The sequence below is a fragment of the Lampris incognitus genome, chromosome 20 (assembly GCF_029633865.1).
Source record: "Lampris incognitus isolate fLamInc1 chromosome 20, fLamInc1.hap2, whole genome shotgun sequence".
Classification (NCBI taxonomy): domain Eukaryota; kingdom Metazoa; phylum Chordata; class Actinopteri; order Lampriformes; family Lampridae; genus Lampris; species Lampris incognitus.
In genome coordinates this window covers 26,753,372-26,777,057 of record NC_079230.1, presented here as the reverse complement: position 1 = coordinate 26,777,057, position 23,686 = coordinate 26,753,372, and the positions used below count along the sequence as shown (strand labels likewise).

The following is a 23,686-nucleotide window of genomic DNA, read 5'->3' as shown; positions in this document are numbered from 1 at the left end:
AGTCTGCAGTCTAACACAGTCAAACAAAGGCGCTAAGCTCGTTGTTGTTGAAGCACAGGTTTAAGACTAGTGTGCACTTGTCCCATAAGACGCCGTCGTAAAGCTGCCAGTCTTGATCAGCCTTGCGTGTTCTGTTGACAGGGTGGCCTTATGGGTAGAAAAACCCGCCATTAACCCGCAAGTCCCAGACAATCCCTGCAGCGGCTGCTGTACCGTCTGGCTGTAAAACTTGGGTTGAAATGTAGTGCGTGGTCATAGCTGGTGAGGCTGCGCTGTACTTAATCCAGTCCTGAATGAGGATCAGCCGGTCTCTTACGTGCCCCCCCCCCCCCCCCCCCCCCGGGGGCTGCACGTTTCGGCACCGTGACATGGAAAAGTTGTTAAGTTGGACTTGGGAAAGTCAGGATTGTACCCTGTTAATAGTCAGGGATCAGATCCTGTTTTTGCTGTCGCTCTGGGGTGTGTGTGTGTGGACATGTCAGAGTGTATATTTTGGTCTTCGCTGAACCCCGAGCTGTTGACGTGTCTTCCCCCCCCCCCCTTTTAACACTAGTTGGACTGTCAGTCACAGCTGTCAAACACATCCTGGCATGAACGGCAGTCTGGGTTCACACTCGCTCAATCAGCTCCCCGTTGCGTGTGTGGGTGTGTGTGTGGGTGGGTGTGCATGTGTGTGTGTGCTTTCACATGTCAAGTTTTTTTTTCTGCAGTCACCCATCATATGTGTTTATACCTGTTTGTGTGTCAACATGTGTGTCGGTGGGTGGTCGGCGCTCTATTCATAGCGACTGACACCCCGTCACCAATACCTCGTACGTCACGGGACCTGTCAGAGAACGATGCCCTACTCCTCCTCCCCCCCCCCCCCACAATTCCTCTTCAGCGTGCCTTGACTCCTCACGCCACAGACACTGTTGCACACGCTCGTTCATTTATTTTTAAACGAGAAAGTCCATTAGCGGTGCGTTATTGTGATGTGACTGCACCGCACTGATGGATAGAAGCTGAATATGGAGGGGGTGACGGGGGTGGGGGGCAGGGTGAATGCTGTGGACACTGGGTTGTCTTGACCTTGTTGCACTCGTGGCATGTGAGATGACAGGTTTCAGGCCCAAATTTGAAAAGATAAGACAGTTTTTGTGGGCGAGGCCGCCGTATGTCAAATGTAGATGTGATTCGTGTACCAGTTGTCAAACACGGTGGTGCAGTGGTTAGCGCGGTCGCCTCGCAGCAAGGAGGTCCTGGGTTCGAACCTCGCGGTAGTCCAACCTTGGGGGGTCATCCCGGGTCGTCCTCTGTGTGGAGCTTGTGTGTTCTCCCTGTGTCTGCGTGGGTTTCCTCCGGGGGCTCCGGTTTCCTCCCACAGTCCAAAGACATGTAGGTCAGGTGAATCGGCCGTACTGAATTGTCCCTAGGTGTGAATGTGTGCGTGTGTTTCTGTGTGTGTGTGTGTCGGCCCTGTGATGGACTGGCGACCTGTCCAGGGTGTCTCCCCGCCTGCCGCCCAATGACTGCTGGGGTAGGCTCCAGCATCCACGCGACCCCGATTGGGATAAGCAGCTTGGATAATGGGTGGATGGATGTTTTCAAACCCCACCTTAATTGAGCCTTCGTTCGTGTTGCGTTGTCGGTGGCTCGACTTCTGTATCCACACGTGCTTGAATCTACGTTGTAATCTGGTCTTCGTATTCATCCTCATGGGTATTTTGCGCTGGATTGCACCTTTAACTGGACGGTAAAGGTGCGATCCTTAATTCAAATGCAAACAAACGAGTCGCCCTGCTACCAAAACACAATGCAGGCTTGGGAGCTGCTGTCACTCCCAGGTTGATTGACAGGAGTCTTGATACAAGCACTAACACTGAACAGCAACTGAATCTGAGTTTCTAGTGTTTTCTGCTGCTGTAAAAAGGTTTGTTTGCCTGGGCTTTTAAAAGGGTGGCGTATAACCGGTCGTTTTCAGTTACGCTCGGTTGAGGCCGACATGCAAAACATATTTATTTTCAACGCACAACTCACTCTCTTCGATGATGCAAGGAAATATGCACCCCGGTTTGAGCCGGTCAAATAAATCACGGACCGGGCCTTTAAGGCTCAGTTAAGGAGTTTGAATCGAGAAACGTGAAGAAGCCCGTCTGTGCACCAAGCTGGCACACACACACACACACACACACACACACGTCTCGCCGTATAACCGCCCGTCCACGTTCTCTGCAGCCCGGCGTCTGCATCTGGCTGTCCGGTGACGTGTCCGGCTCGGGTCTGACACACACTCGCGGGTTCGCGGGCCTGGAGGGCCGGCTTCGTGTGGAGTCTCTGGAGGTCTGTGAGCGGTATCTGCTGTTTAGCGGAGGTGTTGGTTTTTAATGAGCTGTGCCCAAAATATGTCCTGTCGACCTCCGGCTGTTTGTCTGTTCAGCCTCGCAGAAATGAAAGTGGCGGTCTGACTAAACCTCACGGTAGTGTATGCGTGTGTAATTACGCGTGTGTAATTATGTGTGTGTAATTATGTGAGCACGCATATTTCACGTGTATTTTCGTGCAGACTGCAATAAAACTGATCGTATTGTCGTTCCAGGCTCCAGAATTAATTGCTTTAATATTTGCGTGTTGGCCTTATTGAGACATTTTGTTGAGGATGTCTGCTACGGTTGAAAATGATGATAGATGATCCGACAGGGTGCAGCCCCCCCCCCCCCATTAACGACAGTGTTGTAAAATATTCAGGATTATTGTTTTGGCGGCTATTCTGCACACACGCCGTGTGTTTTTGTGTGGCTTTTGCGGGGTTTTTGCGTGTCCTTAATGCGTGTTGCTGTGGATTCGGAAAAGACCCAGGCAGGTGAAATCCAGCTGGCTGCAAACATTAAGTCGGTCCGAGCCGGGTCATAGTCAGGGTCGTGTAGGAAAGTGAATCATATTCTTGTTAATCAGTAGAATTAGGGAAGTTCATCATGCTGATACTGTTGCGTAACTTAATCGAAATCTCGGTCCTTTGTGCGTGTGTGTGTGTGTGTTTTGTGGGGTTTCTGGTTTTTACCAGCATTCGCTGAGTGTATATGATGACATTAAACTGTTTGTGTTGTCAGACTTGTTTGGAGAGAGAGAGAGGGCACAAGTGGGAAGGAATTACATGAATCGGGTAGTGACCTTTTTACATCTCGTGTTGTATGTTCCTTTTGGCTCGGCAATTAAGGTAGGATCTGGCAAGTGGCACCTTCTCGTGCCATTTCCTCCGTTATAACTCTTTAACTCCAGGTGTAGAAAGCTGTTTGTGAGGCAACCAAACTCGGTTGGATTTATGACAAAGAAAACACGATTTCAGGCCAGGAGCAAACAGTGACTTCACCCTCGTTTCCAGCTGGAAATTACAGAATCAGGACATCCTCTTGTTGATCCTGGTTTAAAGGCAGCAGAAGCCTGTGCCAGTCTCGCACCAGTTCACTGACCTTGGTGCACGTGGTACATGGCGGCCATGCCAAGGTAAGCTCCCAGTCAGCTCGGCCGGTGTAGTCGCGAGCTTGTGATGTAGAATAATCTCCAGCTGTGCACGGATATGGTGTAGCTGACCGTCCTGTTGCACGGACTTGATCGTTTTTTTTTGTTGTTTTTTTTTTTTTTTGCGGTAGAAAATCCAGTCACAAAAACACGTTCTTGAACTTGGACCTGAAATTCATTTCTTTGCTCCGTGGCAGTTCTTTGCCTTTTTCTTTTTTCTTTTTCTTTTTTTAAGCGCCGAACAAGCAAATAAAAAGTGCACTTTTTCTTCTTCTTTGAAAGTACCTTTTTAAGGCAATTTGCTCGCCGAATTGTGCTGCGGAATAAAGAGTGAATGGAAAGGTGGAGCCGAGTGGGTCTGACATATGAGTAGTTGTGAAATGGATTCAGAGCCGTGACTTGGGCCGCACATGAATTCAACACACCATGTTCCCGGACAGAGAGCTTTTTTTCTTCTACCAGAAACCGTCTCTTTCACCTCCGTTATGCAAGTATGTCCTTGCTATTTGTTTCTTAATTCGTCTACTTGTTTTTATTTTGCCTTTGTCAGGGTTCATCGGTGCAATCTGATGAGTCGTCCCGCTCATAAAACTGTATTTGTGCCACCTGGTAGATTGAAACGGCAGCAGCGTCCTGCCACTTCAGATTTTCTGTTGGAATTGGCAAAAAAAAAAGTGTCGGTGTGGTCATGCAGCACAATGTGGACTCAGGTGTGTGTTAAAAAAAATCAAAACTGAATAATTGGATCTATGATTAATGTGTCGATATAACATTATTCAGTGATGGCCTGCCTTTAGTACTTTGTCATACACTTCCATCGTGTTATGAGGGGTAGATGTGTTTTCTGCTCACCTGACAAGTGGTGGTGATTGGTTAATGTGGTTTGTGAGAATGTGCGTAAGATATATTTCACCATATATGTCTTGATACATGTCTCAAGGGCGGTCTGACAGGAGGCGGGGCAGGCTAAGCTAACTGCTAGCCCATGCAGACCGGCAGTTCCGATAACACCGTGAGCGGTCTGGCAGCGGCCTCGCCTAGCCTTGACTGTGTTTTTAGTGTCGTCATGTGGAGTGCGGGGAGGTGTGTCGAGGGTGTCTGGCTGGGAGAGCTGGCATTGGATCTGCTGAGGGAGCCTGGTCTGCCGCGTCCTGTGGGCCCAAGGACCAGGGCCCTGGCAGGAGCTGGGCCCTGGCAGGAGCTGCGCCCGAAGAGGAAATGCCGAGGGCAGTCTTGACAGGACGCAGAGGCGGGGCAGGCTAAGCTAACTGCCGGTCTACATGCTGGCAGTTAGCTTAGCTTGCCCCGCCTCCGCGTCCTGTCAGACCGCCCTTGGTGGTCTGACAGGACGCATCTTTGACGGGACGTGTGTCTTCGACAGGTGTGTCGAAGGTCTGTGTGAGTGAAACGTTGCATTAAATAAGTATTTGCATGCTTTATTTGGGAGCTTGGTTTTACAGAGCGTGGATATCCTCTCTTGTTCTGCCAAATCTTGAGCAAACGGGTGAGGGCTTCAGCGGCTGAGGACCCCACGCCGTTGCGCTCGTTGCCGTTGGAGCCACTATCTGTCACGGGGATCGAAACAGTGACATTGTGACGTGTGTTCCCTCTGGGACATTTGCCTCTTTCCAAGCCTCGTCACTGAATGTTTTACACAAGCCGGTATTGATAAACGAAACCGTTCTGTGCTTCCGTTTACACGCGTCTGTGTCCCAAAGTCCCTCTGGAGGACCCCGCTGTTGTCCGGCAGACAGAAGCACCGTGAACCCTGGCACATTTGCTCACCTGCTGTGTCTGTCGGCGCACGCCGTCCCTCGTCCCTAACGTAACTAGTGGAATTAGTGATAGTGTGCAGAACGCAAAGAGGAGGAGGAGGAGGAAGGAAGGAAGGAGGGAATAGAGAATTGGGATAATGGATGGAGAGCAGAGCAGATGAAACTTCTGTTCTTACAGAGCTTCCCTTTCCTCTTCTGGCATGTGTGTGTGTGTGTGTGTGGTTGATGGTATAAACCGTCTGCTCTGACCAGCCATCTTGATAAAGTCAGACAAAAGACAACTCGTCGGCTGAAAGTCTAAATTAAAAACCAAGATGTCCACTAAACGGTCAAATATTTCTTTGGTGCAGCCCAACATGTCTGTGGTGCAGCCAAATATGTCTTCGGTACACCAGAATATGTGTTTGTATTGCCAGATATGTCCTTGTACAGCCAAACATGTCTGCTACAGCCAAGTATGTCTTTAGTATAGTGAATATATCTTCAGTACAGCCAAATACGTCTTCAGTACAGCCAAGTATGTCTTTAGTACAGCCGAATATGTCTTTAGTATAGCGACTATGTCTTCAGTACAGCCAAACGTCTTCAGTACAGCCAAATGTCTTCAGTACAGCCAAATATGTCTTTAATGCCGCCAAATATTTCTTAAGTACAGCCAAATATGTCTCCAGTACAGCCAAATATGTCTCCAGTACAGCCAAATATGTCTTCAGTACAGCCAACATGTTTTTAGTGCCACCCAATATGTCTTCAGTACAGCTGAATATGTCTTCAGTACAGCTGAATATGTCTTCAGTATAGCGAATATGTCTTCAGTACAGCCGAATATGTCTTCAGCATTGCCGAATATGTCTTCAGTACAGCCGAATACGTCTTCAGTATAGCCGAATACGTCTTCAGTATAGCCGAATATGTCTTCAGTATAGCGACTATGTCTTTAGTACAGCCAAATATGTCTTCAGTACAGCTGAATATGTCTTCAGTATATGTCTTTAGTACTGCCGGATATGTCTTTTGTACAGCGCAGTGACACAGAAAGCACAGAATACAGTTACAAGCCAGACGTGACAGTGGGGACATTTCATTGAGAGGGTTTGAGTCTTGTTGTTCTGGACCTCTTCCTTATTAGCCGGCACTTATTTTAAAACCCAAGGGCCTCTTATTGAGTCACATTTATCAAGGGGGGAGGGGGACGGCACATCTGCCGGGGCACCTGTTTGGGGGTGGGGGGGTCCAACAGGGGGTCAAACTTGAGATCAGAGCCACATCGTGTTTGTGTTTCTCCAGGGTTTGAGTTTTATTGATTGGTGTGTTGTACTTTAGCAGCAGGAGAGAAACTATTCTACTGGAATTAAAACTGATAATTAAAACTGATATCTTCCATCAGCGCTGCATGCAGTCCTCTGACAGGGTGATGAGACTCGGACCAGATACTTAGCAGTCGCACATGCTAGGCCACTTACTAGCCCCATGTGGGAAAGCTGCAGACACAGCAGTTACCATGCCTTCTAGTTGTTTACACCTGTATGCTGATGTGGTTTCCTGTGTTTGTTGTGCTTTTGTTTGTGTGGCTTGGAATGTGTGTCAGCTATGTGAAGGCACAGGGGCTGAGGTGAGAGGAAACAGCCCATGTTTTCATCTTCCAGAGAACTTGCAAAGCCATTTCTAACACCTCGTGTCTTTCGCCATCTCTCGCTCGCTCTCTCTCTCTCTCTTCCTCTCTCTCTGTCTTTGTGGCTTTGTCTCTCATTCCCTTCCTCGCTCTCTATTTCTGCTTCTCTAACATCAGCTTTGCCCTCGAGGAAATAAAAACAAAGATAAATCCCATCTCAGTCCTCATGACTTGGATTTATTTTCTTTTTCTATCCTTCCATTGCACCCTGTGAAGTTACAGCATCGCTTGGGGATTTTTTTATATATATATATATATATATATATATATATATATATATATGTATGTATGTATGTATGTATGTGTGTATGTGTGTGTGTGTGTGTATATATACACACACACACACACACACACACACACATACATACATGTGTGTATATATGTATGTGTGTATGTGTATATGTGTGTGTGTGTGTGTGTGTATATATACATATATATAAAACTGTTAAAAGAAATATTCAATGACAGGAAAATTGCTCAACAAATAGGGAACAAAATAATTGCTTATGGCATGAAACAGGCTTGTACTGTCTCATAAAGAATTTACTTGAGTCACTGGATTTTATATATCTAGATATCTATATATATCTATATATATAGATATATTAGCAGCTGATGAGTGCATGACGCACAAAACAAGCTTGTACTGCTATGTATTAAAAGTTTTTTCCTACATCTATATCTATATATATCTCTATCCATCTATCTATATAGCGTTTTTTCCGAAACCATCAATTGTGTTATAAGTGCTCAACTAATATATGTGTGTGTGTGTGTGTGTGTGTATATATATATATATATATATGTGTGTGTGTGTGTGTGTGTGTCTGTGTGTATATATATATATGTGTCTGTGTATATATATATATATATATGTGTGTGTGTGTGTGTGTGTGTGTGTATATATATATATATATAGTACTTACATAGTAATGGCTGCAAAATGTTGTCGCTTTTATAACTGACCCCATTCGTAAAATGTAAGGGATTTATTTTTTTGCAGTTCATTTTTCTCCGGCCTGTCAACACTGAATTTTTAGTTTATTTTCTGTTGGTTACCTGTGTTTGCCTGAGCAAATTAAACCATTCATCTCACTCACGATGAAAAATACAGACCACGGCTGGAAGTACAGATGACGTGACTTTCTTGACACGGCTGGTGTGCAGACATGACTCCTTATCTATCATCTCCCTCTCCCGTTCTTTCTCTCTCGCCCTCTTGCGTCTGTCTCCACCTCTCCATCCTTCCTCATCCTCCCTCCCCAGCAGTCCTCCCTTCCTTCCTCGCCGAGAAGATCTTCATTGCCCTCTTTTCTCCTTGTCTTTCATCTTCAGTGGTTAGACAGTATCCCTACTGTAACCCCCTCCCCACCTCCTCCATGCATCCATTCCTTCTTGTCTGCAGTGTAAAGAGGCAGAGGTTTAGGAGGAGGAGGAGAGAGCCTTCTGGAATCCATTACCCAGTAGAGGCATCAGCATTTCACTGTGGGAACCTTATTGATCGCCCTCCTCTATAATTATTCCACCTCTTCTCCTCCTCCTCTGGCTCCTATCTCCGTCCCTCTCTCTCTCTCTTTCTCCCTCTCTTTCCTTCTCCGTCCCTCTCTCTCTCTATCTCTCTGGCTTTCTCTTACCTATCTTACGTATACTCACTCTCACTCACTTGCACTTTCTCTCTCTGTCTCCCTCTCCTTTCTCTTCTGCTACAGATACCATCCTCACCTTTTTGTCTTTTTTTTCCCTCCCCCCGCACAACACCGTGTGTGTATGTGTGTGCTTGTGTGTGTGTGGGTTTATTCAATGCCCAAACCAGTTGCGGTGCCATCATTCGTCACCGGTGGCACACATAATCACCGCATCCTACGCAACATGAAAGTAACTTGACAGTTGCACATATTCATCCATTCCATGCGGTTCCTACACAAATGCCTGCATGCAACCCCCCCCCCCCCACACACACACACACACTTGTGCAGCCACCTCCACGTGCCACGTTGTTGTACCTCCAACAGGGCCTCGTGCCAGGCGTGGTCCGTAAGCCGGGTGTTAGAGAAGCTCTCCGATAGATGGATGTGATGAAAGAGGACCTGTGGGGAAGAGGAGGGAAAAGGCAGCTCGCGGGGCATTGATTTTTCTATTCTAACCCTCCCCTCCCTTTCTTCTCCTTAACCCCCCCCTCTTCTTTTTGCTCTGTGTTTCCACTGGGTTTGTTTCTTCCTGTGTTCTCTCAGCAAAGAGGTAGGGAGGTGATCTCTTGAAGGGAAGGGGGGGGTGTATTTAAAGAGATTTTTGGGACATTTCACAGCTCTTGGTTTGTTTGTTTTTTCAGATAATAACATTGGGGGTAAAACATGATCTGTGTGGTGGAAACACAGTGATGAGGTGCAGAAACAGAAAAGAGAGAAAAAGGACAAATTTGCTCAAGTGAAGTAAAAAGTCGTGAAAACATCTCGCTTCGAAAAAGAAAAGTAGCTCACCCCCCCAAAAAAAATGTAGGATTCCAAGTGAAGACACAAACCATGCAGATAACAGAATGTAAATCGATTGGGCGTTTCATATAAATAGTTATTTGAAAGAGGACGAGTATCGATTCTGTCTCCTTGTATTTTTCTATCCTTTTGTTCAGCGGTGTTTTTCTTAACACCTGTGATCCTGTTCTTGGGGGCGTATTTTGCTTCAGGCCTTTTCCAATTTCCGACCTTGGTGTGTGCATGGTATTAACATTTGTCTCTGTAAAACCCTGAGGAGGTTGCTGACAGAATACAGGCCATAACACACTGCTTTTGACACCTTGTTAGAGCGAGTACTCGGTCTCTATGGTCTTGTAGCTCATATGGGGATTTGCAAAGCTATAGCCTGCTAAAAATAAATCCAAAATAAGGTTTAAAAGCACAAATATTAGCCATAACCTGTGTCAGCCTTGGTTCTGAATTGTGGCTCAAAAATACTACAATTTAGAAAATCTCAAATATTACACATCCTAATTCCAACAGCAATCCATCATTTCTCTACCAGAAAATGATGGATTGCTCCCTCCGGGTTGGGGATGAGTTGTTGCCTCAAGTGAAGGAGTTCAAGTATCTCAGGGTCTTGTTCACAAGTGAGGGTAGGATGGAGCAGGACATTGACAGGCGGATTGGTGCAGCATAAGCAGGAATGCGGACATTGTACCAGATCATTGTGGTGAGAGGGAGCTGAGCCAGAAGGCAAAGCTCTCAATTTCCCCAGTCAATCTTTGTTCCAATCCTCACCTATGGTCTTGAGCTTTGGGTATTGACCGAAAGGATGAGATCGCAGATGCAAGTGGCTGAAATGAGTTTCCTCTGTAGGGTGTCTGGCCTCTGCCTTAGAGATAGGGTGAAGAGCTCGGACATTTGGAGGGAGCTCGGAGTAGAGCTGCTGCTCTTTCGGGTCGAAAGGAGCCAGTTGAGGAGGTTTGGGCATCTGATTAGGATGCCTCCTGGGTGCCTTTTTTTGGAAGTTTACCGGGCACAGCCAACTGGGAGGAGACCCCGGGGTAGACCCAGAACTCGCTGGAGGGACTACATGTCCAGTCTGGCCTGGGAATGCCTTGGGATCTCCCAGGAGGAGCTGGAGGGCGTTGCTGGGGAGAGGGACATCTCGAGTGCCCTACTTAGCTTGCTGCCACCGCGACCCGACCCCAGAGAAGCAGCTGATGATGAATGAATGAACGAATAATTCTAACGGCAGTACTGGTATTAGATATTGGGCTGATACCAGGCTAAAGTGAAGTTCTGTGTTGCAGATTTTACCTAAAACTAAAATCCAGTACCATGAGTGTCATAAATAAAAGCGAAATTGCTTGATTTACTGCATTTTTTGGCACATAAAAAAACCTGTATTTCTTCAATTGTGGGGAAAAAAGTGATTGTATCGCTAATTATTGCTGCCAAACTGATGGTCTAAATCTACACTGTTCACCAGAAGCAATGCCCTGGGTCGATATTTGGTATCGAGCAATATTTAAAGATTTGTATTCATAATCGTATCAGCAGTGGAAAAGTGATATCGGTGTATCGATCTAATAGTATACATCCACAGAACGGAGGTGAGTCGTCTGCATACATAGACACACGTGGTCAAAGATGGAGCTGACAGAGTCATGGTCATGGAATACAAGGAGAGCTGCGTGAGCATTCATAGTAAAAGTGTAAAGGTTTTAAAAGTCAGGATTCAGTTCTGGTAATATTAGGATCTTTACTTCCCCTTAGTGGAAGTGTGTCAGTTAGTTATGATTTTGTAGATTTCTCAATCATTTTTGACCCTTGTGTTGGGGCAGAGGACTGAGGTGACGAGCCTGAATTGGCAGCCCTTTTGCGGTGTGGTGTTCATGCCGTGAAGAGTAAACGATATGACCAGAAAAAAAAGAGTCCTTCCTGTGCTACCATGACATGTTGTTTGTTTGTTTGTTTCAGTTTTATTCATGTTGCGTAATGACTGGCTTCTGTGGTGAAAGCTTGGTACGTTATGACTATACGACTTATACCGATATTACTCAACGATGGGTTGGTGATCTGTTGTTGAGTCGCTATGTTTTCTGATAAACTGGCTGTTCAGTTTTGGGGCAGACCTTGTAATGCCGTCATAAGTGTTAATTTTGTTTTTGTATGAGTTACTGTAGATTGGGAAAGAGACATGATGGGATGGAAAATGATGGGATGGAAAAAATGAGGCAGATAAGTGGATTTGGAAAGCAAATTTGAACAAAACATATAACGGGTGACAATAGGCAATTACTAGATACTATAAAAGATGATTAAATGATACTTTCTACCCCCAAAATGAGCATAGCAATCCATCAGCCCACTTCAGGCTCGGCTGACATCTGATAGCAGTTTAGTTTCGTCCTGATTTTCTTCCCGTTTTTTTCTGGTGACAAAGTAAAAATCCAACACAGCAGTGGGTGTTGATGGACTGCAGATTAAGGCAAGTCCACCCCTTGTTTGTTTTTCTGCATTCATCAGAAAGGCAAAACACATCGTAAAAAAAAAAAAAAAAAAAACCCAGACCAGAGTTAAAAAAAGAAAAAAGATCTCTGCTTCACATTTCCTTTAGGTATGATTGAAGTCCTTCGACCTATTCTAACAATTTCACATTAACATGAACGAAGAGCGGGCGTCCGGGTGGCATGGCGGTCTATTCCGTTGCCTACCAACACGGGGATCGCCTGTTTGAATCCCCGTGTTACCTCCGGCTTGGTCGGGCGTCCCCACAGACACAATTGGCCATGTCTGCGAATGGGAGGCCGGATGCGGGTATGTATTTTGCACTAGCGCCTCCTCTGGTCGGTCGGGGCGCCTGTCCGGGTGAGGGGGGCTGGGCGGAATAAGCGTGATCCTCCCACACGCTACGTCCCCCTGGCGAAACTCCTCACTGTCAGGTGAAAAGAAGCGGCTGGCGACTCCACATGTGTCGGAGGAGGCGTGTGGTAGTCTGCAGCCCTCCCCGGCTCGGCAGAGGAGGTGGAGCAGCGATCAGGACAGCTCGGAAGAATGGGGTAATTGGCCGGGTACAGCTGGGGAGAAAAAGGGTGGAAAAAAATGGACAAAGAGCGGGGAAAACACCCACAAATGGCCCCGTGTACCCCCAGACCAAAGTGTTATAGATAGTGCGCTGCGGCAGGAGAACTTCCTGTAACCAAACGCTTAGCCGGGTCACCGCCGTTTTCCCCGGCAGCCATGTTTCCCTTTTTGACATGTCCTTGACCGAAATGGTGAGCTCCTATCCGATCCCTGACTGTAACTCATTCTGAATGGAGTGTCAGCGAGCCAGCCAGATGTCAGAAATGTAAAATACAGAGGGGTATATGTGTTTTGGAGGGAAAACTAAAAGGAATACTGAAGTTTGTTAGGTAATATTTCTTAAAGCGGAACCAGTTTCTAAACTCTGGCTTCGTTCTATCAACAGTGGAATTATGAGGTGCCATGTGGGATGTAATTCAATCATCTCTCTCACATGCAAACACATTTTTAACTCCGACCTATTGGCCTGCGATTTGAGAGGTATAATCGCAGCTTACTACGCCATCATACGTTATGAAATCACCTCACAAACAATATGGAAAACTTCTTGCAGCCATTCGGTGTTGACACGCGGCTGAGATGCGCCTCTAAGAAACTGCAGCTCGAGCCCGAGAGCGTGCCAGCTATTTGTCGGTGTGTGTGTGTGTGTGTGACTGAGACCGTTTCAGTGTTGTGTGCGAGAGCTTTGCACCTGAAATGGAAACTATTCCGCCGAAATGGAAGTCCACCAGAAATGGAAGTCATTAGTGAAAACAGAACATTCGATTGGCTTAATCCCAAAGAGCGTCCATCTGTGGGCCAAAAAAAAACAACCCCAAAAAACGAGGGGAGGCAGTGTTTTCAGCAGTGTCGCGGATCGGATTTGAAGCCTCACTGAAACTGCAGCTTAATTCACAGTTTATTCAACTGGCCGCATTACTTCTCGTGCACCGTGATCAACCAGGCACAGAGAGAGGGGGGGGGGGGGGAGGGGGGGCAGGCCGCTCACCCACTGCCTGACACCCAGGGATGGTAGCGCATTTTTAATTTCATGTTTAGTTTTTGCACAAATCTTCATCCTCAAATCCTCCTCTTAGTCCCCCCCCCCCCCTTACATGAGGTCTGGCAGCAGTGTTCTGAGTAGTGTGCACCCGAGTCATCGACTCAGCTGAGAATAACTTCAGCAATTTCAGTTTTCCAAAAGACATTAAAATTAAAGGCTTCAGTAAGCAAGCATGAGTCCGCTCACACGTGAACTGGGATACCCGAGCAACAGTTTTTCCACTGGCGTATGACAGCGTCTCGGCTGCGCTTTCATAGTGTATACGGGAGTGTTTCAATAGTCATGCTAAAGTTGTGTATATGACAGGTTGGCAGTATTGCATGTAACAGCACTTCACTGGTGTATTTGAGGGTTTGTTTTTTTTGAATAGCATTTCAATACCGGTTCAGTGGTGTACACGAGTCTTTCAAGCAGTTTATATGAGCACAATTAAATTCCGAAGTGTTTGAGTTTGTTTGAATAGCCTGGAGACCGGTTTTCAGAAGTGCATGTGACGGGTTTTCTTAACAGCCGGGCGCGTAAGCCTCTCACATGTAAGCGAGAAGTAAAACGTGCGAGAGGTGAAGATTGACTCTCATCTCTCATGGTCTGGCAGAGACGAATATGAGCTCACTGATTTTATTACCCGCTATCATGCAATTAACAAATGAGTCTCGCTTGTTTTTTTAAAATGTTCTTTTCTCATTGGAAAAGAAAATTAAATCATCAGTTGTTGCCAGGTAGGACTGACTCGAACGCTTTGAAGCTTCAAAACCTTTGGTCTTTGACAATGGTAATCGACGGCAAAATCAGTATTCGAATTTTTATGTATCCATTTATTTATTTGACCCCCCCCCCCCCCCCCGTTTTTCTCCCCAATTGTATCCAGCCAATTACCCCACTCTTCCGAGCTGTCCCAGTCGCTGCTCCACCCCCTCTGCTGATCCGGGGAGGGCTGCAGACTACCACATGCCTCCTCCGTGACATGTGGAGTCGCCAGCCGCTTTTTTTCACCTGACATTGAGGCATATCGCCAGGGGGACGTAGCACGTGGGAGGAGCACGCTGTTACCCCCAGTCCCCCCCCCCACGAATAGACGCCCCGACCGACCAGAGGAGGCGTTAGTTCGGCGACCAGGGCACATACCCACATTCGGCTTCCTACCTGCAGACACACCCAATTGTGTCTGTAGGGACGCCCGACCAACCCGAAGGAAACACGGGGATTTGAACCGGTGATACCCGTGTTGGTAGGCAACGGAATAGACCGCCATGCTACCCAACGCCCTCGATTTTTTTCTCTCTCTGGGAGACAGTAACCACCTCATGATAGTGAAGCTTCGAATACCTTCGAATACTTGCTGCCGAATATTCGAAGCCACCCCACCCGGAAAAAAAAACGGTATTCAGGACAGCCCTAGTTCCAGGGGAGGTCATCTAGCTCTACCAACTATTGGATGTGGACTGTTTAAGGATGCAGCCCCATGCACTTTATCACCAAGTTAATGTGATACCTCATGATGTAGAAAAAAAAACTCTTTCTAGTCAAAGTCCCCCACAGAAGGTCAGAGAATACTGCTGGCACCTACAGAACGGCGCCCCCTGGATGTAGGAGGAATCCACTGCATTGATTTTTCTTATACATTTCCATCCATCCATCCATCCATCCATTATCCAAACTGCTTATCCTGCTGTCAGGGTCCCGGGGATGCTGGAGCCTATCCCAGCAGTCATCGGGCGGCAGGCGGGGAGACACCCTGGACAGGCCGCCAAAACTTAAAAATCAAATTTGCTAAAATCCCTGACCGGCTGAGGACTTACTATCACAGCTGTGTTTTATGGGGCTTGTTGGCGCACAGGGGACAACTTGACTTATAGAAAAATTAAGAATTGCTTGTGTGCTAATTCATGAAATTTGATTGGACCCCTCAGTATAGATAGCTTGAAAAAAATATTCTGGATAAACATGGATATACGACTGATCAGCCTATTGTCAAGGTGCTGTCCGTTGCCTACCAACAGACAGCACCGGGGATCACCAGTTCGAATCCCTGTGTTGCCTCCGGCTTGGTCGGGCGTCCCTACAGACACAATTGGCTGTGTCTGTGGGTGGCAAGCCGGATGTGGGTATGTGTCCTGGTCGCTGCATTAGCGCCTCCTCTGGTCGGTCGGGGCGCCTGTTCGGGGGAAGGGGAGGGGGAACTCGAGGGGAAAAGTGTGATCCTCCCATGCGCTACGTCCCCCTGGTGAGTACTCCTCACTGTCAGGTGAAAAGAAGCGGCTGGCAACTCCACGTGTATTGGAGGAGGCATGCGGTAGTCTGGAGCCCTCCCCGGATCGGCAGAGGGGGTGGAGCAGCGACCGGGACTGCTCGAAAGAGTGGGGTAATTGGCCAAGTACAACTGGAGAGAAAAAAAGGGAGGGGGAAATCCCCCCCCCAAAAAAACTTGTATATCCTACTGTCGCTTTCCTGTAAAGTGAAACTCTCAGGTTTGAGCCGCCAGATCAAACCAGTGCCGTCGAGGCAGGATTTTTTTTTTTTTAAACTGGGAAAAGTCGAAGCAGGTTGGACTCAAGTTTAATGACTTCATACCTACTTCAACCAGCCTGCCACAACAACACCAAACACACAAATAACAACAGGTCTCGTAGAGTGCTTCTGTTTGAGCAAACCGCCACCACTTTCTGCTAATGACTCAGTGACAAGAGAGAGTGTGTGTGTGTGTGTGTGTGTGTGTGTCTGTCTGTCTGTCTGTCTGTGTGTGTGTTACGCATGCGTATGCATGCAATGTTTGCTCTCTTTGTGTAAGTCATAACCAGCCTGCTCATATTTCCTTCTTAACTCTGTCTTTGCAGGAAGTTTGGGGAGCGCCCTCAACCACAGCGCCTAACAAGGTGAGTAAGCTTGAGCACACACACACACACACCACACATGCACACACAGACACACACAGACACACAGCTCAAGCATCTTTTTTTTCTGGCTGCTAGTAACGAGTTTCGTTTTGTAACACAACGGCCCACTTGACTGTGAAGCAGGTCAGTCTTACAGAAAACAGTACATTTCTTTACGCCGTGGCAGTCTGATAGAGGAAGATGTGATGTCTGCTGACTGCGTATTTGTACGGCGTCGTGCCTGGCGTTGTGAACAGCGTGGCTGGAGATACGTTGAGGTTTCCTTTTTGTTGTTCGGCTGATCAGATCTTCAGAGAGTGACAGGTGTCACTTCATTGACAAGCACATCCCAGTAACCCAGGGCGCTTCGTTATGTACCCTGTTGGTCACCCAAAGGGGCAGTTCTCCTCTCTCTCTCTCTGGTTGGGGGTGTTTGAAGGCCCTTTGATAGGGATTAACGTCACTAACCATGAGGCCATCTTGTCCCCACGATGTTGAAGACGGTCTGTGAGACTCTCACCTTGTACCTACGCATCACTTGTTTCACTAAATATTGATTTTATTGATTAATTGATTGATTGGATTGATTGATTGATTGGTGGACCCCCCCTTTTTTCTTTTTTTTCTCACCAATTGTACTTGACCAATTACCCCACTCTTCCGAGCCGTCCCGGGCGCTGCTCCACCCCCTCTGCTAATCCGGGGAAGGCTGCAGACTACCACCATGTGGAGTCGCCAGCCGCTTCTTTTCACCTGACAGTGAGGAGTTTCGCCAGGGGGACGTAGCGCGTGGGAGGATCACGCTGTACCCCCTCCTCCTCGAACAGGCGCCCCGACCAACCAGGCGCTACTGCAGTGACCAGGATACATACCCACATCTGGCTCCCCACCTGTGGACACGGCCAATTGTGTCTGTAGGGACGCCCGACCAAACCAGAGGTAACACGGGGACTCGAACCGGCGATCCCCATGTTGGTAGGCAATGGAATAGACCGCTACGCTACCCGGACGTTTTTGATTTTGATATATACTTTATTTATCCCCGCAGGGAAATTCCTCTCTGCATTTAACCCAGCCGCTGTGCAGCGCCCCGGGGAACCAACTCCAGTTTGTCTTGCCATGCCTTGCTCAGGGGCACAGACAGGAGTATCAACCCTAACATGCGTGTCTTTTTGATGGTGAGGGAAACCGGAGCACCCGGAGAAAACCCACCGCAGACACGGGGAGAACATGTAAACTCCACACAGAAAGGACGACCTAGGATGTACCCCCAAGGTTGGATAACCCCGGGGTTCGAACCCAGGCCCTTCTTGCTGTGAGGCGACAGCGCCAACCCCTGGGCCACCATGCCGCCCACAACAGTATCAGATGAGATATTTGATGCTGAACTTGAAATGGTTTTAAATGGGCCAATCCTCGGCACTGTAAATCATGAGGAGTAAAAAGTAGGGGAGGAAATGACAGGGCAGCATGGATGCTCCTCTTCACAGGAGAGAGAAGAGCCACCTTAGCGGGGTTTTATTTTATGTTTTTATGAGAACTAGAGGAGGTTTTAACACAGCGCTCCACTTCGTTTGAAACTGAACACTGGTTCCGTGTCCTTGAGCTCATCGCTAATGGAAACGTCGGAGTTAAGCGAACAGACTGCATGTGCAAAGAAATGGAAGGGACTCGATCCAGAGATGTATGTTTTTACTTGTAGTATAGCATTTCTTCTTACTTCTCTGTTCTTCATATTGATGGTCCTTGTCATTTATAGCGGCAGTTCTGGTGAACACAATGCTGATGGGTTTTGTGGCTCACCTCTGGAGTTGTGTGTGTGTGTGCGCGCGCGCGCGCGTGTGCACATGGCTGCACTCAGTCTTTCGCTTGCTTCATTTCCCCATCAATGTGTGTATTTCTGCGTGTGTACCGCGAGCGCACAAAGTGTGTGTGTGTTTGGTGAATATTTGCATGTGCTTGTCGCTCTTTTTTTGTTTTGCGCGTGGCGCTCAGTGGGGAAAATGAGGGGTTGCACATTGCCTGGAACAGCCAAGCATGGTTTTGGGGGAAAAAAAGGGCCCCAGCACCTTTTGATGTCTCCCCATCTTCATTAATGTGCTGCCAAGCGGCTGGCTTGTGCCGGCCCCTTCATTTGTCTGATGGTTTGGATGGCCAGAAATATGACAGACACACAACACTTTATTTACCCAGCAGCCAAAAAGGCAGGGAGCAAAACAACTTCACTGTGTGCGCCCCTGCAATGTTCGAATTTTCGTTTGCTGATGCTCTGTCTGTGTTTTTGTCCGTGTGTGTGTGTGTCTGTGTGTGTGTCCCAGTGTGTTTTTTCTGCCTGTTTGTCTGTATAGCTCTCCCTCGGTGCGTTCATTTCTGCTCGCTCGCCCTCTCTCGTCCCGTTCCCCTCTGAGCGCCGGTCCTGTGATTTTCACTCTGGCGGCAGCAGAGGCAGCTAAAATGCCGCGAGGTCCAGCGGGAGCGTTTTAGGGCGGCTAAAACTCCGGGGTCCTGCAGGGCCACCCTGTCAGAAAGGCTACTCGACTGGAAATACAATACATGACACACATGTGCGTGTGTGCGAGCATGCTCGCCCGCACACACTCAAAAGAACACACACACAGAAACACACAAATGCATGCACACAGATATGCACACTGGTGTGTGCAGATACACAGGCACATGCAAGTTCTTGTACACTTACACATATTTGCACACGTGCATGGACATTCGTGCGTGCGCGCGCACACACACACACACATACACACACATGCATGGGCTGGATAAGCTGCCTTGTGTGTTGCTCAGGAGAATAAGCCCTTGCAGGGGCGGCACCCTGCAACAGAGGGAAGGATGGCTCTGCAGAAAACAGCCCGAGTAGGGGAAGCGCTGCAGAAACTGCCCTTTAGTTCACCGATGTGAAAACTGAAGATGCCAGACAGAGATGAATCATAGATGAAGAGTTTCAGTCACACACATGACGTAGTTTTGCCTTGCATTTCTAAACCGTTTTTTTTTATTTTATTTTTTTTATTTCAAATATCAACTGGTAAGTTGTGTGTACACCTCTCCCTCCTACAGATCTGCAGTGAAAGGGTGGCTGAGCAGCCAGACATCTGTCTGTTGTCTTCACCAAGCTTTACGAAGTGCCTTGGATGTGTGTAATTTACCCATAATGGGGAAATTACACACACGATGCCGTGTGAACGAATTCCAGCCTGGTCATCCTAATTGAGCTATTTCACTTCACGTGTGTGTGTGTGTGTGTGTGTGTGTGTGTGTGTGTGTGTGTGTGTGTGTGTGTGTGTGTGTGTGTGTGTGTGTGTGCGCACGCACGTCAGGGATGGTGTGCCCCTGCCTTGTCTGGGTGTGTGTGTGTGTGTGTGTGCTTGTGCATGTGTGTGTGTGTGTGTTCACAGGGGGCCCTGTGGTGGACCACTCTGCTGTAGACGCTGTGACAGATGTATGGTACAGATGCCCGTCTGCTCCGCTGCATCTGTAGCCCGGCTTAACCTAGCTCCCTTAACCCCCCCCCCCCCACACACACACACACACACACACACACAACTGAACCTACACGGCCTGTTGTTGAACGTCTGTCCGCCTGTCTGGTGGACTGTCAGCCGATTTCTCTCATTTGTCTAGTGCTTCCTTTCGTGTTCTCGATCTCTTTGTCTCTCTCTCGTTCTCCCCCTCTCTCTCTCATGCTGTCTCTCTCTCTCTCTCTCTCTCTCTCTCTCTCTCTCTCTCTCTCTCTCTCTCTCTTTCTGTCTCGCTCCCTCACTCACTGTCTCACTCACTCTCTCATTCACTCTCTCTCTCTCTTTTTCTGTCTCGCTCTCTCTCGCTCTTTCTCTGTCTTATAAAGAATTTACTTGACTCACTGGATTTTATATATATATATACACACACACACACACACACATATATACACATATATATATGTATATATATATTAGTGTTTTTTTTCTGAAACCGTCAATGGTGTTATAAGTGCTCAACTAATGAGGAGCGGAATATCAACACAGATACAGGAAAAAATTTTTTTTAATGCATTGCAGCTGATGAATGCACGACGCACGAAACAGGCCTGTACTGCAATGCATCAAAACTTTTTTCCTGTATCTGTGTTGATGTGTATATATATGTGTGTGTGTATATATATATATATACACACACACACACACACACATATATATATATATATATATATATATATATATATGTGTGTGTGTGTGATTCTCTTATCAGTTTGTTTTTTTTTATTTGTGGCTTTTTCTCCAGTCTCTTTTCTCCATTTTCTTTTTCTCATTTTAATCTCACTCGCCTCTTTATCTCTACATCTTCCTCTCTTGCCTTTCTTTCTTTCTCCCAACCGAAAGAGGACTGAGACAAAACCATCATTGTCCTGTTTCTTAACAGGAGTTGAGTTTGTAAAAAAACGAAAACAAAATTTTAATACTGTTTTAATCGCTGACATTTTAAGGATTGTCACAGACAGACATCCAGCACCACTCTGTTGTGAAGTACAGCCACACGGTGCAGGTCTGTTAACGTGATTGCCCAAAGTTGGTTTTCTGTGAAAAGAAGATATCGGCGCCACTTCTGCAAAAGGGCCTTCTGACAGATGCATGTAGCGTGCAGGCTGCGAAACAACAAAGTGGTAACACAAGATCTGCTTCCTTTTCGTGTTTATTTCCAAAACCAGATTGTTGTTTTTATACAAAAACAAATTTGAGGCCCCCCCCCCCAAAAAAAGAGTAGTAGTCAGCTATCCAAATATTCAGATGACGATAACTGTGATTACCACAGATGCAAACATTTTATTCCAATTTCACCTGATTTTGGGGGTTTTACTGTCAGACCAAAGACCTCTTTGACTTGGGAAATCCAGAAATCAGTCATGGTGTTTGCGTCAGACGAGGGCATGCCATATGAGAGACACAGGCGGTCTTGTGCTGTGGGTAACGCGGGTTTTCCTTTCAGCTAGTCACTACCAGACGATATGATGCAGTAATTTTTCCTGTTTGGGTGAAGGTGTGTTAATCACTTGTTGTGGTGACTGGTTTGGATGACTATACATACTCTTGGCACGCCATAGCACAGGGTCATGTATATTTGCCGTATAGTTTCAGACTGAAGCTCAGACTCCAGTGTTTGAATCTGGCCTGAACCTTTGTTGCCTTTCCTCCCTTTCTCTTCCCACCCTCGATTTCATGTGTATTTTCACTCCATTACTGTAATGAGCATTAAGCCTAAACGACGGTTAAAAAACAAACAATTAACGTAATTTAAAGGAAAACTAAGCAATTTCTCAACTTAAGCCCTACTGTTTTGTCGTCTGGAGTCAAACGGAGCGACGGGGTAGCGTAATCTCTTAAATCGATTCAGTGTTGAACAAGCTAGCATCAGCCAAGTGCTGCGTGCCAAGCGGCGATGCAGCTAATCCTTCAGGGCTTTAGCGCTAGCTAGCCAAATAGCATCCACTAACAGAGCTCCGTTTCAGCACTGACATATTGTTATGAGAAATGTCTGATGAAAACTTCCATTAAGAAAAGACAGCCGCAGTGCAGTCAGTCGTTACAGTGATAGACCTTTTTTTATGTTTTTGTTTGAATTTCTCTTCGACTGTCCCTCGTTTCCTCTGTTGCCTCCCTCCGACAACTCACGCCCAGTGGGATTACAGAGCGAGACTGCTGGTCCGGATCATGATTGATATCATGGCGGAAGCCCTTTAGACTCCCCTCAAAACATTCTGAATCTGTTAGAGTTCAAGAAAGAGCTCTTTTAGTGAACTTTTTAAAATCTTCTTTAGTTTTCTTTCTTTCTTTATCCCCCCCCCCATTTTCTCCCCAGTTGTACCTGGCCAATTACCCCACTCTTCCGCGCCGTCCCAGTCGCTGCAGACTACCACATGCCTCCTCCGATACACGTGGAGTCGCCAGCCGCTTCTTTTCACCTGACAGTGAGGAGTTTCGCCGGGGGGCGTAGCGCATGGGAGGATCACGCTGTCCTCCCCCTCCTCAAACAGGCGCCCGACCAACCAGAGGAGGCGCTAGTTAAGGGACCAGGACACATACCTACATCCGGCTTCCCGCCCGCAGACATGGCCAATTGTGTCTGTAGGGACGCTCAACCAAGACAGAGGTAACACGGGGATTCGAACCAGCGATCCCCATGTTGGCAGGCAACGGACTAGACCGCTATGCTACCTGGATGCCCTTTTAGTGAACATCTTTTGGTGGAGGGTTAGCTACATTGCAGCTTGGTGCAAAGCAGTCAGCTAATGCTAGCTTGCTCAATAATCAAATGATTGCTGCCCGTCGCTCGGTTTGACTCCACACGACAGGAAAACGGGACGTCAGTTAGAAATAACCAGCGTTGTCCTTTAACAGCAATGCTTTCCATCTTTGACCCAGCCGTCTCGTCACCCCGCTCCTCACAACCTGTTAAGATTCAGCTCCTCTCTGCTCTCACGGCCCGACACCTGTTGTGTGTACTGAGGAATTAACTCAAGCCCCCGGCCAAATTTAAGGTAAACGTGACCGTACCGGTTAGTCTGTTCTTGCGCAATCAGCAGGGGACAAGCCATAACTTTAAGGTCCTTGTTGTTTTCTTTTTTACTTTTTTTTTTTTTTTTTAATGTTTCTCCCACCCCCCGTTATCAAGCAGGATAGCTGATGACGTAGTGAAAGTGGCTGGTTAACCTCGGTAACCTCGAGGGCGGTAGATATCGGAGTTATTGTGCTGGCGTGTTTGCATGTGGGCATTGTCATTGCCTGGCTCTTACTGTGCGTCGCGTGCCAGTTTTCATATTGCATGTGGATGTGGCTTTGTGCTTGTGTTTGCATGTCTTGTTTCAGTGGAGGGGAAGATGCCCATATCTGTCACTTCCTGCCTCAAATCAGATGAGTCAGGACATACATTCCTCACTTTTCACTGTCAACTCTGTGTGTGTGTGTGTGTGTGTCTACTTGAGCATGTGTGCTGTTGTTAGTGTACCGTGGGCAGCGCCAAAGGTGCTTGTGTGTGTGTGTGTGTGTGTGTGTGGGGGGTTGTGTGTTGTCATGTTTGCGTGCCTGCATTCTGCTCACACATTGGAAGTTGAGCTGTGCCCTGGTCACTGTCTCTCTCACTTCTGCTTAAAGCTTTCAACTTTCAGGGAAATGCCTGATGTCTGTCTTTGTGCGTGTGTGTGTGTGTGTGCGTGTGTGTTGAAAAGATGAGTGATTACCCAGATGTCCTCGTTGTCTCCCTTGCCATCAGATCCCGATAGTATCTTTCTCCAG

General features: G+C 47.3%; 1 long non-coding RNA gene across 1 annotated transcript in view; it reads left to right on the top strand.

Annotated features, from left to right (window-relative positions):
- Positions 1–23,686, top strand: part of LOC130130284 (uncharacterized) — a 60,569-nt gene that overhangs the window by 26,237 nt on the left and 10,646 nt on the right. Inside the window, exon 2 of the long non-coding RNA XR_008812146.1 lies at positions 16,365–16,403. This is a non-coding gene — a long non-coding RNA (uncharacterized LOC130130284). The remainder of the gene's footprint in view (positions 1–16,364; positions 16,404–23,686) is intronic.